This window comes from Centruroides vittatus, unplaced genomic scaffold (genome assembly GCF_030686945.1).
Source record: "Centruroides vittatus isolate TY-2023 unplaced genomic scaffold, ASM3068694v2 contig_651, whole genome shotgun sequence".
Classification (NCBI taxonomy): domain Eukaryota; kingdom Metazoa; phylum Arthropoda; class Arachnida; order Scorpiones; family Buthidae; genus Centruroides; species Centruroides vittatus.
In genome coordinates, this window is record NW_027122405.1 from 1,340,132 (window position 1) to 1,346,300 (window position 6,169).

The window sequence follows — 6,169 nt, forward strand, 5'->3', positions numbered from 1 at the left end:
CTATCAAATAATTCAGATAATTGTTTCACTGCACAACAAATGAAATGTGAGAATGGTTATACAGTACAGTACATGTGGCTATTAGTATTCACATTACTAATTCTGAATGCACTAAAACGTAATAGTACGTATTTTTCATGTGATGCAACTTGTTGATTACGTGAACAATGTTGCCCATTTTGAGGGACTGAGATTACAAAGCCTTCTCCAATAGAAGTGCTGGAGAAAGCGGAAATTCGTTTATTATTTAGCGCATACCCGATAGAATATGCTTCGGCAAAAGGTCTGCATGATTGTTCTAGTAGTTCTAAAAATGATTGGCAGGGAGAGACTTTTGTTACTATCCCGTTTACAGCCATCCCTTGCTTAACGTGGGATTTGATGAACATGCGAAATTAATTGCGGCAATCCTTTTATATACGCGGCGAAAGTTTTAATTTACGCGGTTTTACCAGTTGTCTTTACTTAACATAGATATTGTATTTTGATTAACGCGATTTTGACACGCGGTAAGATCGCGGGATGTTAACGCCGTTGTTAACGCTGTTATTCACAATAAATAACTTTTTCATCTTGCGGTTGCGCTGTTTATAAAAGGCAACTATTATTTTTATTCTTTGGGAATTAAGTGTGACTATTATTGGACTGCAATTTGAAAAAAATTGTAGGCCTATAAATTTCCACTGTCTCGAGAACGGAGTTAGATAGATGAAGACCGAGATAAGATATGGAAAATTTGTATATAGTTAATCAGGGAGCCCCGATTAATTATATACAAACTTCCGATTTCGACCAGAAGTTACATGAATTCAATTCAAAATTTTTTTCATGTATAGAATTACATAGATAATATGGTGGTATGCTCAATTGTTAACAGGAAAAGTATGATGTACAGGAGCAAGATACTAGAGGCGAAGAGCATATACAGTCAAACCTGTTTTTATGCGGGGGATAGGGACCGCATTAAAAAAGACGCATTAAAAAAAATCGCACGAAACTTCACGAATGGCTGTAAAAAATAGTTTTCGCAACACAATTAAAAAAATATTTTTTTTTATGCGGTCAACAGGGACCGCATAAAAAAAGTCTCACATAGAAAATAACTCAAAACCGTACGAAATAGAATTTATTGACAACAGATGTCAGCACTTGACTGCATCGTCTGGTCTATCGTCTGTTTTACATATTTTTGTCCAGGTGGTGTTTTGTTGACTTAAAAAGTAAATTATTTCATTTTTCGCATATTCATGCAATAATATTACTATAATAAGTGCATTTATGCTATAATAAGTTTATTTAGCTATAATAAGTCAACGTGAGACATGACGAATCGCACGAGACTAGTCGCCAACTACACCGCACAAATAAAAAAATCGCACAAAAATAACCGCATAAATTAAAAATTCGCATTAAAAAAATCGCACAAATAAAAATCGCACATAAAAAGAGCGCATAAAAACAGGTTTGACTGTATTTTATATTATAAATTAAATAAATTAAAAATATGATTAAAAATTGCAGCCCGGCATTCGACGATGCCACAATAAATAGTTGCTTGTTCGAGTGTAATAATTAATGAAATAAACCGGATAAGTTTTTGTTACTCTATTATTATTATTATTCGAACAACAATAGAACACTGGACATACAAAACTCACCCCAACCCTCCCCCCAAAATAAGGCTTTTGCCTTTGTCTTCTAACTTTTAGAATTTATAAGTAAGATAGGTGACCTGGATTTCGATTCTGGTCCCCTAAACTTCTGTTCGAATGCCGGGGAAGTCATGCAAAATTCCTTTCCAGCTTTATGTTTCATCGGTGTTATCAGACAAATATTAAGATACAAAGAGATAGGCTCGTCGCTTTTACATAGAATTTATGCTCGTCGTATATTAAAAATAAGAAAATAGCTTATTAAATAGCACTAAAAATATACAAATTTTTTCGAGAAGTTAAATATAACCTTTGAAAACATATCGAATAAACAATATTTGACTTTTTAAACGTTTGTATGTTGTTATAAGCTATAACGCGTAGAGAAATTTCCAAAAATAATATATTAGTATAATCAATAACATAATAATATAACACATAAAAGACAAATAAAGCAAAAATTCAAATAACAAAACACAAGATTTGAGGCACGATCCCAAGTGCTCATAATTTACTTTAATGCATTAATCAAATGTTTTCTTACATCGAGATTACCATAAAGTGATTTTTTTGGTACAGTACTTTTAAATTACTTTACAAGTAGGCTATCGTTATAATTTTAAAATATACGATATATATCCTTGATGGATTAAAGTTTCCTTGATACTTAATATAAATTTACTCTTTATGTTCTACTTGTTAACAGTTTTTCTTGTTTTACAAACAAAACAAGTTTGTATTTAAAACGTTTTAATTAAATAACTATTATTTCAATCAATAATAAAAAATATAAACTTGTCCTATTAAATTTTTATCATATTAACACTTTCCCTAAATTTAATCTTCATCTCCTCTAAAGCACTTCTCTAATCCTTTATCTCCTCTAAATTTAATCTTTATCTCCTCTAACGAAAATCTTTATCTCCTCCTTTTTAGAGGAGATAAAGATAATCTATCTATTTAACTGTACATATTTTAAAAAATTATATAAAATATTCAGAAATATAATTAAAATGTTTTAACATTCTATAAATTTAATAAATTATATACAATATAATAAATAATAACTGCATAACTTACGTTTCTTTATATTCCTTGTTATGCTTTTGAAGCTTTATTCTCAAATTAGAAATAATTCCAGTCCCGTGAATTTTTATAATTTATGAAATGGTTAATAGGAATTTAAAAAATTACCGCTTATTTTAGACATTTGTACGCAACCGAAACGAAATTGCTTAATAATTTCCTGTTAAAATATGTAACGAAACAAATCAAAACCACTGCAACTTTTTCTCTTTAGGCTATTTTTTCAAGGTTCATTCCGTTGTTTTAGTGTTCAATCTTTTGCATTGACAATTGACTTAGTTTCTTAAAAAATTAAATAAAATATGGAGTAAGACCAAACATTACATAATTTGATTTTTTTTAACTAACACTTATTTGTAATTATTAATTTAAATACAATTTCTAAAGTCTTATAAAGGGCTCTATGAAGTCATATAATAATAATATATTTATGGTTCTACAGAATTAGGCCGAGACTCCACTAGCGTAAAAAAGGGCGTAAAACCCCTTGCCGTAAAATATTTTAATCACGTGACCTATTTGCGTTTGCGCTCGGATTGCGGTGGAGGTCCGGCTAGCGAACTTTTTACGGCGACGGTGCTGTCGAAGTTACGCCTGTACGGTTGTATACTTGATATATAGATATAAAAACAATGATTATATTATACTAGTTTTTTCTGTACTATAATTACAAATGTAGTAAAAATAATATCTTTACTTTCATACATTAACTTTTATTGTCGTATTATTAAGATAATATACAGCACTTATAAGCTTAGCTTTTTTATTATTTACTCCTCTAAATGAAGAATTTTCCTTTTGCCGTCCATATCACGTGTTTTAGGCATCCATTATTATAATCGGATACCTCTTGTCGTAGATACATGAATACTTTCGGATGTTTTCAATAAATCTTTCCAGATCTATTCTAGAGTAGCCACGAGAGAACATACACAAAAGTTCGTTTTCCGCCATTTTCGCACCGTGTCACAATGATCTAGATTTCACTGACTTCTGATTGATGGATGGTACCGTTTTACGGCCATATTCGCGTCGAAAGTTGAGCAGTGTTCAACCAAGGCCGCTTGATCGCTTCGCTAGTAAGGCCGTCTGCCAATTCTCTCTCTCTCTATGAGACCAAGCATATAGACGCTGGTTAACACTTTCTCTGCTTGTGACGCTGACGATCGGTGACATTCCATCGTCAGCGTTTCAGGTTTGTACAGTACATTAGCCTGGAGACGATAGAAGAGTTTGGAGACGTCTCTGCATTTAAGTATTTTCCTCATTAATGCAGGTTGTAAACTGTTGACAATTAAGAAACGAGCTGCTGTAAACGATGTTTCCTAGTTCGTGAAAAAAGCATGGAAATGCTTCGTAAAAAGCGAAATAATAATAATACAGTATTTTTCACATCTTTATTTTCATAAGACTTTTTAGGAAGAAATCATAACCGAGTGTTATTGGCTCGGAAAATACAAACTTTTTTATACTAATATCATTTAATGATCTCTGTTCGATTCTTAAAGATACCAGTGGTTAATCGTTAATGTAAATATTTTTTTTACTCAAAAGTACGCAAACTTAGCAAAACTAGATCACCTACAGTATATTCTGTTTACTATGAAAAATTTTACATTTTCGGACCATATATGATAACCTTTTAAATGTTGTGTCTTTAATCTGTTATAAAATTATTACTTTTGTTAATCAAGACTCTCTGCAAGAAGAAATACCGATATAACTCTTCAAAAAAATGTGCTTATTTTTCGTAACTTGTTTTTAGATTATTAAGACAATTGCGAAAAGTATGCGTGGAAATATGGTGATATTCAATGTAAGAACTTACTGTAATTAATATTGGAGAAGTACACAGAAATATGAACAAAAGCAACGTATATTGTTTTAAAGTTGAAATTAAAAGTATAGCTATGGTAAAAGCAACATTGCTTCAGTTTACATCTCTAATAAGTTTCATCTCAATCAGTTTACATCTCTAAATAAAATTCTTTATAGAAAAATCAAAAGCTTGTTACAAGGAAAAATTAATTTATTTAAAACTGTCGTAATAAAGTGTACACTATGTTTTTGACTGAATTTTACAAACTGCAAAGAACAGAAATGTACTTACCTTCTTTCTTATCAGAAATTTACAAATATAAAGTAGACAACAGTAGACTTTTAATACTTTTTTGAAACGGGCTGCAGTAAATATAACTGTATACAACTATAACTTTATTTAACTATTACAATTTCATAAAATCGCTATATCTGCGCACGAAACGACCAATTTACTCAACACGTGATTCTCACCGATAACTAGGGGCAAAATCTTTTGCAGCGGCGAAAAATGGAAACAGTGTGAATACGGCAATATTCTTTACGGCGGAGGCCTTACTATATGAACGATTATATCCGACATTAATTAAGAGACAGAATTAAATATTAAAATTATAAATAGTAAATTTTTATTTTCGTTTATAAATTCTTCATTTTTATTTCTTTCTTAACATTATTTTTTATTTTAGTAATATGTTAATAATGGAAGTATCATTGATTGACACAATAAATGTTTTAAACTAAATAAATGTCACATATTGTAAAGAGGTTCAAATCATTTGATATTTGTCTAAAAGACAGGGGAAAATTTTAAATAAATTATTTAATAAGTAAAAGTAATACTACGGAAGCTGGCCTTCACTCACACAATTACACACATCAGAAAAATCATTTAACTATTATACTACAATCAATGTGATTGATTGTAGTTAATGTTTTATTATTTAATATATTAATATTATAAGTATATTAAACATTAATTAAAGAAATACATTTATATAAATTTACAATTAATAAATAATTTAATGACGTTATAATTAAAGATTTTGGGGGCAAGAACACGTCAATTCAATTTCTATGAATTATTATAAACATAGAGCAGATATAATTTCCATACTCATGACCCATAACTTCTCATAGACTAGCCTATCGACCTCTAATATCATTAGTCACTTGTCATCTGTCCTAAAATACAGAGAAAATTTGGAACTTTGAGGTAATTCCCCGAAAAACTTGAAAAAAAATGAGTTAACATGTTCTTGCCCAAAATCTACAATTTGACTACATTATAAATACCCTATATTACTTATAATTGTAACAAAAAGAAACTCTAAACAAAATTCTTAATTGAGATTAAGTAAAATATAATAAAAATTAAAGGAATAAAAGTTATACCCAAATTGAAGGTAAACAATAAATTTTAATTTAAACATTTCAAGTTTCAAATTTTATAATTTAAAATTTAAAACTTGAAAAGTTTTTTGGTATATGTGTTCAGAGTTAAGCTTAAACAATTACTAGCAAAACCTCTGCTAGTTTAGATATAGACTAATAAAATTTGTCTACATAAATAAAATTTGTATTAAATTAAGCCATCATTTGAAATACAGTAC